At 41.2% G+C, this 12,355-nt stretch overlaps 1 protein-coding gene across 2 annotated transcripts in view; it reads left to right on the forward strand.

Annotated features, from left to right (window-relative positions):
- Positions 1-12,355, forward strand: part of brinp3b (bone morphogenetic protein/retinoic acid inducible neural-specific 3b) — a 45,888-nt gene that overhangs the window by 19,805 nt on the left and 13,728 nt on the right. The window lies entirely within an intron of this gene.

The following is a 12,355-nucleotide window of genomic DNA, read 5'->3' on the forward strand; positions in this document are numbered from 1 at the left end:
AGCCTCCAAGCAATGGAATGTGCTTCCTCTTACCATCAGAAATGCACCAACGTTGAGACACTTTAAAAAGTTGATTAAGACACATTTATTTAAGGCTGTTTTTATTTAACTAATTGTTTTATTGCCCTTGTTTCTGTTTATTTTACTGTAGCGCTTTGGGTTTAAGAAAAGCGCATTACAAAAAAAAAAAAATTGTTATTAACTAAATGCAACCTTTACAATTTTGCAACTACATGACAACTAAATCTCATTAATGTCTGCTTAAGATCTGCTAACTCTTTATTGTGATGGTCCTCCAACAGACATTCTACTGACTATAAGTAACTTTGCAAATACATGTCAATTTATTTTAACCCTAACCCTACCAGTCTACTGATACTCTACTGATACTCTAATGAGAGTTAGTAGACATGTACTGTAGGTGCAACTTTATTATATATATTTAACAGAATGTGTTAAAGGGACCATCAAAATAAATTGAATCCCAATTTTTATTTCTCATGCTAATAGCTATACTCTGCAACATTTCTAGATTGACAACCATATTTATTGAATTCTAAGTGGGATTGAATTTGAAAATGGTATGATTGACAGTGATAAACATGGTAACAAACGGGACAAAATCTACTACTACATGCCATGTATTGGACAATTGTATGAAAACAATTTGTATAGCTTTTCTATGAAGATCATGCCTTTTAATGGGGGGCAACAAAATTTTTTTTTTTTTTTGAGAGCAAATGCAAAAAATATTTATGTACTGATTATTGTTTAATTTTTGGAAAATATCTAAAAAAAATAGCTATATTGCCCAGCCTTAGTAGAGTATCCAACACACACACAATCCTGCTCAACTAATATTAAATAATAAAATATTGATGAACTCACATATTATTATTATTATTTTTTACAATGTTCTTGTTGATCATGAGGAATATGTGTTTTATTGGGCCATAGGTTGAAATTTTTCTCATGATCAAATCGTTCTGGGTTCAAATCCCCATTACATATTAAATTACCATTTTGCAATCAACTAAAATGTATAAATGGAACAAGGTTTGATTTGACTTCATTTTAATGAGTGTTTTTACTAATTGATTAACTTGACATCAAATTACTTGTGGATTTGCCTTTTTGGCAGCTTTGATTAAACCTAATCGTTAAACCTAATCAACCTGCTAGTATGTTATCAGTGTCGGGTAAGTTACTCTAAAATGTAATTAATTACTAGCTACTAATTACTTCTTTAACAGAGTAATTAGATTACTGTACTAATTACTCTCTCTAAAAAGTATTGCATTACTTGTTATTAATTACTTCCTAAATCCCATCAACCTCGACCAGTTGAACAATACAAGGATAGACATGAAATCACTCTTTTAATTATTTCGCATAAATAATATAAAATTGTATAAATTATTCTTGAACTGACCAAACTATTTAAAGGGAGAAGGTTACATTAAATATTTATGTTTTAACATTAGACATAAAATGTTGCTGTTAAATCCACCATTGTTTTATATAGAACTGTTCTATAGAGTCTATACAGTATTTAATGCACTTACATCAGAAGTAACTGTAATTAAATTACAGAAAAATTAAGAGTAATCCCTTCCTTTACCTTTTCAAGGGAAAAGTAATTGAATTACAATAATTCATTAGTAATGAGTTACATCCAACACTGTATGTTAAAAACTGGACTGATCAGCACTGTCAATAATTAAAGACGTAACTTAATTTTTAATTTGAAGAAGAGAACCTGCAGTGTCAGTCCTATTTTGTAATAGCCTCACAAAACTGCATGTGCCGCACTGGGACATTTAGACCTTTCTGGCAGAACCAATTTTGGACTTCACACACCCCACCCCCAAAAACTTTTTCTTCTTCTTCTTCTTCTTCTTTTTCTTCTTTTTCTTCTTCTTCTTCTTCTTCTTCTTCTTCTTCTTCTTCGGTCCCTTAACACTTATAGGGGATTTGGGACCAGACATATTAACGTCTTGCTTAATCCCATGTCGCAGGACTCAAGTCTTTTGGTAATAAGTTCCTCTATGTTGTAGGTTAGTTCCCTTTCAGTCGAGAACGTCAGACATAGTCGACGTCGACTGAATGGGATCACGCCAGGGAGCCAGTCATCTTCGAGTACTATTGAACGAGCCAATGGAATTGCCTTGCGTGATTTGCATCACACACTCCGCCCCTGCGGCACGGGTATAAATACGGAAGTGGATGCACGCACTAGTTGCCTTTCACTTCGGAGCCGATCGTTTGATGTCTCTGAAGAGTACCATTGTTTACAACGAGCGAGTTGTGTCGGTGTTCTTCTGGAAGACTCTCCCAGTGCTGGTGGTTTCTACAGCGCGAGTGCAGCGGCGATCTGGAGCTTTGAGCTCTCAACTGCTGTTTTAACAACAAATTTCTAAATGTTTGTTGACGGCTGGTTAACCCTCTGGGGTCTGAGGTGTTTTCAGGGTCCTTGAGATGTTTTGGCATGCTCTGACATTTCTGCTTTTTTCAGTTGCTTATAAACATATTAATGGCACAGGTTAAATTACACTCTATATAGCACACACAGGGCTACCATAATATGTGAACAACATGTTAATACATGTTTGTATTGTTGAGAGAATATTGTTTATGCGTGGTTATTGAAAAAACTAAAAAATAAAGTTTCTAATATAAGGCCACAAATAACATACTAAATATCTGTCCACAAGACTTTTGACTAGTGGATGTTGTCGCCTAGAGTTTTTGCTTCGAATTGATCTGAAAATCATTCTGCCTAATCATTCACATAAAACAATAGATTGTTTTAAATTGTGAAAAACATTTTTTTGTTTGCAAAGGCAATATGCGGATGGGCGGAACGGCCCAACCCCCTCATGAATAATTAGGCAGTTCTCACCTGAGCAGACTGCATACTAATGAGCCTTTCATTCAGTGGTGTCACACAAGAAAGAATGCAAGGACAATATATATATATAAATAAATAAATAAATATGTATACACACACACACACACACACACACACATATATATATATATATATATATATATACACTACCGTTCAAACGTTTGGGGTCAGTGAGAATTTTATTTTTATTTTTTGGAGGAAAGAAATCAATACTTTTATTCATCAAGGAATAATTAATTTGATCGAAAGTGACAGTAAAGACATTTATAATGTTACAAAAGATTCTAACCCTAACCCTATTAATCAAAGAATCCAAAAAAAAAAAAAAAACTGTACAACTGACAGACCAACAACTGTTTCAACATTGATAATAATAATAAATGTTTCTTGAGCATCAAATCCTCATATTATACTGATTTGTGAAGGATCATTTGACACTGAAGACACTGACACTGGTGATGCTGAAAATTCAGCTTTGATCACAGGAATAAATTACACTTTACTATATATTCACACAGAAAACAGCTGATTTACACTGGAATAATATTTAATACTATAACTGATTTTTGTTGTATTTTTAATCAAATAAGCGCAGCCATGGTTAGCAGAAGAGAATTCTTTTAAAAGTATTTAAAATCGTACCGACCCCAAACTTTTGAACGGTAGTGTGTATATATATACAAACAATCAAAATATAAATGAAAGCCAAAAGCACATTTTTAGTCACACCTTTTAGCCATCCACATACCATTTTTAGCCATCCACCGCGGTCAAAATAAACCAGTCGCATTTCAAAGTCGTTCGCGAAACGACCGCCAGGTGGCGCAAAGGGACATTTAGCAAAACGTAAGTGGGGCTAATGTCTGTAGCCTAAGGATGAAATACTACAAGTTATGGTAATTTCCAAATAAGCCTACAACAAACATTTATAGCCTACTCCGTAATTGTTGGTCATACAGATAAGATATAATCTTTTAAAACTGTAAAAGGCTAAAGTATAGGCCTACACTCACAGGCTAAATGAAAAAATCGCTCATGTGAGAAACAGACGTTTGGGTATTTCTCAGTGAGTAAATTCATAGCCGAGCGGTAGAACTTAGGGTTCATCATCAAGATGACACGGGTTCAAATCCCGCACAAACAAGGTCTGCTGTATATTTTATATTTATTTAGATTTGTCTAGCTCTAAAACTCTGTTACACCATACAGTTTTTTTTTGCTTATATTTATAAAATACAATTATCATGCATTTCCATTTTATTTGTTATTTAATTTAGCAGCATTACCAAGCACCGTGTTTCGATATTTATTTGAATAATACAAAATAAAATAAAAACTTAATTCACAAATTGCATGCCTTGTAAGGATCCAAAGATCCCTGTAGAATTTAATATTGAGTTGAACATTTTGTTCATGACAACAAATTAACATGCGTTTTTTCAGATTATATTTAGTTTTGCTTGGAAAAAGCTGGCCCAAACCAGTTTTATTTCATCAATTATTGAAATAATGAAATATTTAGTAATGAACTTTTGTGACAGAAATATCACTAGGCTACATGTAACTTAAATCATTTAATTCCTTCATTATCAACACTGTCTAGAATAGCGATTTAAGTGTGAATTGCGACTTCTCTTTGTGTTAAGTCAGCCTCAGACTCCGATAGCCTGTGGGGGGTGGAGGGACATTGCTGGACAAAGGTGTTAATGTTCCTCTTTCATATGGAGAGTGTCGGATAGCCAGCCTGATGAGCAGGCAAAATTATTGTAAGGATAAATCTGTGTCCAAATGTAGACCCCATATCTTATTAAATTATAAATATTGTAGTTTATTTATTGTAGCCTATTTAAAGTTTTTTTCACACAAAATTTCAATTGAAGTTATTGTAAGGTGAATTCAACAAGGCATGCTGTGTCTTTGAAGCAACAATTAAAGGTTAAATAATTTTTTCGTGATTTGTATGGCTGACACGCAGCGACATATACAGTATTATCAGCTGTATGATGTGTTTTTACCCTGAAATGTTTAATTTCGAGAGAGAGACCCGCGCGCGCAGCGAGGGAGACTAAATAAACTTGTTAAAAAGAGATCCAGCGCGAGAGAGGCAAAGAGAAACGCATGTTTTTAATTTAATTATGTTTCTTTGGACAATTTTCGTTTTGTAGGCCTACTGTTTTAATTGTTTAATTTAGCTGTAATTTCTTTGGCAATACAAATTTAAAATGTCGCAAGAATAAGATTAGCCTAGTGTTTCTTATTTTGCATCGCAAAAGAAATAAACTCTAAACAAGATGCAACCCTGTTTTACATTAAACAATTTAAACCTTGAAATGTTCGAACTTGGTTTCAAACTTAAGTAATTTTAGTGTTCTTTTACATTACACAATAATTTAGCAGACTAAAGACGAGCTTCTTCATTTTCATTTTCTGATCCAATCGGCTGACAATCTTCCTTCATCAGTTTTTGTCGTTTGTGCAGCGGCTGCGGTTCTACAGGAATGTAGCAAATTTATGTTGTAATGATAATCAAACAAAACTCTTGACTTTAAATAAGTAAACAGATATAAACAGTTACCTATTTAAGCATCAAGGTGGGAAAATATAAACGTAGGACAACATCGGTTAACAACATGTATGCTACATTGAGATTCGATCTCGGGTCGAATGAAGCTCCTCGAAGCTCGTGTCGTTGCGTTGATCACTGAGCTGTCTTCTGTATGCTGTTAAAGTTGTAAAGCCTCATTCATGTAGCCTAAATGTTTTTATTGCAATGTTTTATGTTGAAATGTTTTCATTATTTATTCAATTACATTTCAGTAGCCTAATTTCAGTATTGTGATTATGAATTATTTTAACTACGTTTCACTTGTTGAATTCTTCTGCTACCAGCTTTCAATCGCTCTGAATCAGCGCGGTGCGGCAGCAGATTACGCATTAGAGAGAATAAACCGGAATAAACGAACACTTTTCAGAGTCTATGATTGTAGCGCCTCTTAGCGGTAAAAGGCAGTAAATACACCACACATTTTACCGCCGCGGTGGAACGGCTGATGTGGGCATTGTCATGGCTTGCCTCGACATTTGCGTTTGAATAGCGCGCGTCCTCCGTGGGCGTGTCAGATTAACGCATAATGAAGTGTTATGAGCTGGGGAAAAAAATACTGACAGCACTCTCTTTTCATACAGATTGCATAAACTGAGAATATTTGTTTTTTATATAAATTACTTCATTTAAAAGAAGAGAATTTAAGCTTCATAAAGAAAAACCTCTCGTGCCTGTGTGACAAGTAATCGCGGAGTTACAGTTAATCTTAGGACGCGTTTCAGAATGGACTTCACTGACAGAGAGAACGCAGAACTCGCATCATGTTTGTTTTTCTTTATTTTGTGAAAAGCACAACACTTTGTTTTTATTGTGAGTATCCACAAAAAAAATATAAACTTAACAGGATCTAATGATGTACAACACTTATATGTAAGATCAAAATTAACCGAGTATTTTGAGTCTCTTTTACACTGATAAGAAAAAAAGCGAGACAATCGCGCCGGCGCGATAGCCGACCCCAGGGGGTTAAAGGGTGGAAAGGTGAGTGCTTCACTGTTTCAGTTCACTGTTCAGTGTTGGGTCATTCCCCTGTGTGCTCCGTGAGTCCTATTTCCTGAAAGAGCAACACGGGTGCGTTTGCGTCTTTTTCAAGATGTCATTCCACCTGTGCGTTTCTGGATACGGTCGTTCCCTGTTCCTCTCTGAACGGTCACAATTGTTATATCATGTGTTTGGGCTTACAGCACGCTGAAGCAGCTTTTGTGGACGGTTCATGTTCCCATTGCGGGGATATGACTGTCGCGGTGTTGAGATCGAGACTCGCCTTCGTCCGCGAAGCTAGAGTCCCCATTACCATGCCCCACCCCCGGGTGCCACGTGGGATGGGTGATCGGAGGATAGTGATGGATGTCTCGCCCGGTAACCATTCCCTGTGGGCTCCTCACTCCTCCATCACACCGATGGAATTCCTGTTGAAACGTGCTGGTCCCTCTGTAATGGACTGATCAGCCGTTTCAATTGGGATTCCCCCAGAGGATAAGATGTCGATAGCTGCATCGGAGGGTGAGCTGGTCTATGGAGATGATGACTCGGCTGTGATGATGACTCGGCTGTGTTATCTCCATCTGGGAGTGTAACGTTGCCCGAGCCAGATCCAGATATGTCAGCTATGCTGAAAACGGGCCGCCGAGGCTGCCGGGCTCAAGTGGAATCTTCCACCGTGTCACGCTCAGTCACGGTTGGAGGATTGGTATCTCGGGGCGGGCCGCGCTGGTTCTCAGCTCGCCGCCGCACTGGGCCTTTCTTTCATGGTGCATGGAGAGCTTACCAGGTTGTGGACGGCACCTTTCTCTGCCAGAAACTGTCTGAATAGCTGTCTGAATAGCTTTTTCCCCCTCACTACCCTTGATGGAGGAGCAGTGAAGGGTTGCGAGGCTATCCCTCCAGTGGAGCAATCTGTCGTGACACATGTGCACCTATGTCCAGTGGCCGCTGCCTTTTGGGGGGATCCTCGTCTCCCCTCCTAAGGCCTGTGAGTTCTCATCCGTTCCGATGGGCAGAGCTTACAAAGCCTGTGGGCAAGCCTTGTCTATCAGGTCAGGGCACTCATGGACATGCGCGAGGGTAGCCCAGACCGTGCGCTCATAGGTGAGCACTGCACTGCATCCGACCTCGCCCTCCGGGGCACGAGTGGCATGGCGTGCGCGATCGGTCTGGTGATGTCCTCCTTAGTGGTTCAGGAGCTCCATTGTTAGCTCAGCCTGGTTGATATGGCAGATGCGGACAAGGTTCGGTTCCTGGTCTCCCCAATTTCCCAGGTAGGGCTGGTCGGCGACGCGCCGGAGAACTGCGCCTAACAGTTCTCTGCCGCCCAAGTGCAGACGGAGACCATCTGGCACATCCTGCCCCGGCGGGCGTTCCCCTGCCGCCGCTCCCGCTGGGCCTGCGCAGCAGCCTCCAGCCTGGCCTCAGCATGGAGCCGGCCGCAGTAGGGACGCCCAGCCTGCTCCAGGCGCTGCCAAGCCAGGTGGCAAGCGACAGCGAAAGCATTCCTGAGGGGGGCCGCTCAAGGATGGAGGAGGATGCTCTTGGAGTTGGTCATCGATCCACTCCCTCCCGGGAGAGGGTTGGGTGGAGTCTTCGTTTGTGTGTGTGCCTGTTCCACCGCTGGCTCCCAAAAAAGCATAGCAAGCGGTACACACACTTTTTAAAGAAAGAGCAAATTCCTCTGTTCCTGAGTCCCAAGAGGATAAGTCTGGCGGTGTGCGACCCTGTAAAGCCTTGCACCCCTCAGCCCCCTCTTGTCGCCAGCACGGCAGCTGGGTGTGGTTCGAGGACCCGGTCATCCACCTTCTCACGCATCCCTGGCCGTCTCCTGGAGACAGGTAAGTGTTGTGCAACACACTCAGACCCTGCTTCGGGCCACCTTAGGGCCTTCTGAGCCGGGTCCCTGTCCTCCATCTCGCTGCCCCACCTCGCGTACGTCTGTGGTCCCCTGGCCCGGTTTGTGGAAGCCAAAAATGCTTCCCAACCGGTCCAGATGGCCCCAAACTATACCATCAGACTCGACTTGCGATTCCTTTTTGCTCGGCTTCCGCCCAAGCTCAGTGACATTCATCACACCTAGGTGTTGAGCAAATATGCTCCTAAAAAATAGTGACTTTAGTCACACCTAAGTGTTGAGCAGCGCTCCTGTCTTGTGTGCACATATCGCAGTCTACTGGCGAAGGACGTGATGCAAACGCTCCCTCCAGCCGATATGAAGGCCGGCTTCTATAAGCCCATACTTCATTGTACCCTAGAAAGGTGGGTCACGACCATCTTGGCCCTGCGTTAATTGAGACGGCCCTTTTTCGAAAGCCTCCGTTCAATTTGTTACACAGAGATGCATTTCCAAATGCTCCGTCCTCAAGATTGGTCTGCAGCGTTCGACCTGCGAGACATGTACTTCAGATCTCTATCCTTCCGCACCACAGGCCATCCTGTGTTTGTGCGTTCGAAAGGTGTGAAGTATCAGTACAAAGTCCTACCCTTCAAGTGATCATAGCCAGTTGGGTCCTCAGGTCAACAGGGAAAGAGTAAACTCGTACATGGACTGAGGATCTCTTTTCTAGTTTGGAGATGGATTCGGTCCACCGCATCTCTGAAAAAGAGTGTGTGGATGGTTAGTGCTGTATAGAAGTGAGAAAGGGTCCCACTCAAACTCTTCAGAGGCTCCTGTGGCATATGGTAGACGCAGCTGCTTGGCTTCCTCCATATGAAGACCACTTCAACACTGACTTCACGGCCGAGTCCCGAGGTGGCCGTGGCAGAGCGGCACGCTCCGTGTGAAAGCACCCTGCTGCCAAACCCTCAGTCGTAACAGTCCTTTTGTTTCTCCGGGCCAACGGCCCCTAGAATGAGTGTCCATCAATACTGGCTGAGGGGCCATGCAGTAATGGAGGTCTGGGATGGCCCTCCAACTGCATTGGCATCCATTGCCTCAAGTTGCTTGCAGTTCATCTCGCTTTGAGACCAAGCTACTCAGCGAATTTGTACTGGTCTGAAAAGACAACATTGTGACCGTTGCGCTACGCTTCCCTCGCCGGTCACAACTTGTCCGCCACCTCCTCCTCGGAGTCAGAAGCTTCTGATGTCGCTTCATTCTACTCATTACTTCTGGCCAGCTCAATTGTGCCGCTGACAAGCCTCACGACAGCTGTGGCCTAGGGAGAGTGGAGACTCCGTCCCCAGGTGGTCCAGCTGTTTGGGACCACTTCAGGACCGTACAGTTACATCTGTTGCCCACCCCGGACTCGTCCCTCCGCCAGTTCTTCTTTCTCCTGTCTGAGTGAGCATTCCTCGACACAGAAAAGATTCTGGCCACAGCTGACCCTGGGGCCCTCACAGAAATGTGTTAAAACCCCAGTGAGCCTGGTGCTACTGCACTCAGAGACCTCCCCTGAGCCTCTTCAGGCAGTGAGTTAAAAGTCCTGTTTTAAAAAAAAACAGTTCTCCTGCTTGCTTGGTCTCTACTAGAGGGTAGGGACTTGCTTACATTTTGGTCAGCGAATCGTCCCTGCAGTTCGGGCCGGCTACCTCTCACGAAATCTGAGACCCCGGCCTGGAGATTTGCCCAAGGTTCCTACCTCTCCCACGGGACCAGGCGGTGAGACTGCAAGCGCTGCCCCGGAGGAGGCAGACTCAGCCCTGGCTTTTCTCTGTTCCGTCTGCTCCATTGCGGTTATACGTGGACAGAATGTAAAGCCTGGACCTCAGACCAGCTCTTGTCTGTTACGGAGACCAGCAGAAGGGAAGGCTGTTTCCAAGCAGAGGTTGGTCCACTACATGTGGTTGCCTTCATCTTGGTAAGAAAGTTTTCCCAAGATACACGTGCCCACCTGGGTGGTGAGCTCCTCCTAAGTGAGAGTATTGCTCTCTCCTAGGCGTTGACACAGAGTGCCTCACTGAATAGATGTTAACCTCTTAACCTTCTCCAGAGCGTCGGCGCACTGAAGCGTTTTTTTTTTTTTTTAGTTCAAATATACTATCAGATTTAATGTTATACCTTGACAAACTATACATCATTAAAAAGATATAAGACTCAAGATTCAGTATTTGACCACTATTGTATTCTGAGAAACTTATAGTGACAGTTATGTCTTAATTTGTGTCAGGAGTTATGAAATGAAAAAAATGAGTCGATACCTTTAATATGAATTATGAGCGTCAGCTGGCCATTCATAAAAAACACTCCGTGCTGTCGTCATGACAGCGATTCACAAAACAACGTCCCTGAGGGCTTTTAGCTCAACAATGTGCAGATGTGGAGAAATATTGATATATTCTCATAGATTCACATCATATTTCTATAGACAGGAATAATATTTATTGAATTTATACCCAAATGCGTCGATGTAATCATAATGATCGCTTCTTACTGAGATGTGCTGTGTTTTCCATTCATACCAATAGCATGGGGGCGCTATTATGTCCAATAAAAGTCCATAAATGGATCATGAAGAAGACCCATAGTCATGTGACATTCCAGGACGTCACTGAGTGATACAGAAAGTACAGAGATCGCTGTAACATGCAGATAAAGATGTTTTGAAGACAATAAACATGATTGCAATGATATTTGAGTTACCTGTGTTCTTCAAGCCATGCCAGGTATTTCATAATAATAGATTATATTTATAATGTAATGCTAATCGATATAGATTTCATCATCGTTCAGAACACTAAATAATACATTTTCTGTCTGATTTTTTTTTTTTATCTGAAGCCAAGTTAGATCACAGAAGATTACTTAAAACACTAGACTTGCGTTATATAGTGAGTTTGGAGCGCAAACATAGTTTTAATCTCATAAATGGTCGTGTATTGATGGTGTGCTAAGCTAACATGCTAGCGAGCCCAGGCGCACCTGCCACGAGCAGTTATTGTTTTATGATTTTTTTTCTAAATAGGAATGCTTACTGAAATGTTTCAGTGCATTTGATACCAGTTTCAAATATTTAGTGAGAACTTTGATAAAAGAAATTAGGGTTTGAAACCCTATGAATAGCTTGTGAATAGCCAGTCGTTAGTAGCTGTAATGCAGACAAAAGAAATGCATATTTAGAGCCATAATAACCAGTCTGGAGAGGTGTAAATGTGTGCAGGGGAGACTGAGACTGAATGGGGCACCACAAAACAATAGAGACAATAGACTGAATAGATGACTCAGAAGATGACTAAACATCAGTTTGCTAATAGAGTCTAATCAAAATAAAGTAATTTGACATGATCTTGAAAAACATTTAACTAAATACAGAGCTTTATACTTATCATTTTCAGATTTTAAATATAAAATGGTCAGACATGTGGCTTTAGCTGCAGTGCATTTCTAGATTGCTCCAGGGCCAACTTCAATTTTATTTTCATGAAGATGTTTCATAAAAATAAATTTCTAATAACTTTACAAAACTTTGAAGCTATTTAAAATTGTTTTTTTCATTATGACAATAATTAATTCTACATTTACAATAAACAACCAGGTGTCAGCTTTCAAATTAGATCATACTTGTGCTTTTAGTGCAAAGGGTTCATGAACTGTATCTGTTTTAGTTTGGGTATGTCATTTCTGGGGATTTTTCAAAAGTGGGCTTGAAGCTTAACAGGTTAATAAAGTTAGGGGCTGGGCGACACCTATCACGTTCCAAAGAGAACTAGCCTATGTTTTGAACCGCTGCTTCCCGTGGGCTCCCTGCACATGAAGCCAGTTTCACTGTAAGCCCGGTTCGAAGTGTCGGCTTGCTGCGCCATTCCCCTCCTATGAACTGGATACGTGCGCAATTCTTGCTCCAGTAGAGTTCCCCTTATTAGCCGAATCCTGTCGAGTTCCTCCATACCCTTCGGCAACGGACGCAGCAGAA

The sequence above is a fragment of the Rhinichthys klamathensis genome, unplaced genomic scaffold, assembly GCF_029890125.1.
Source record: "Rhinichthys klamathensis goyatoka isolate OS25496 unplaced genomic scaffold, OSU_Roscu_1.1 h1tg000011l_1, whole genome shotgun sequence".
NCBI classification, from domain to species: Eukaryota; Metazoa; Chordata; class Actinopteri; order Cypriniformes; family Leuciscidae; genus Rhinichthys; species Rhinichthys klamathensis.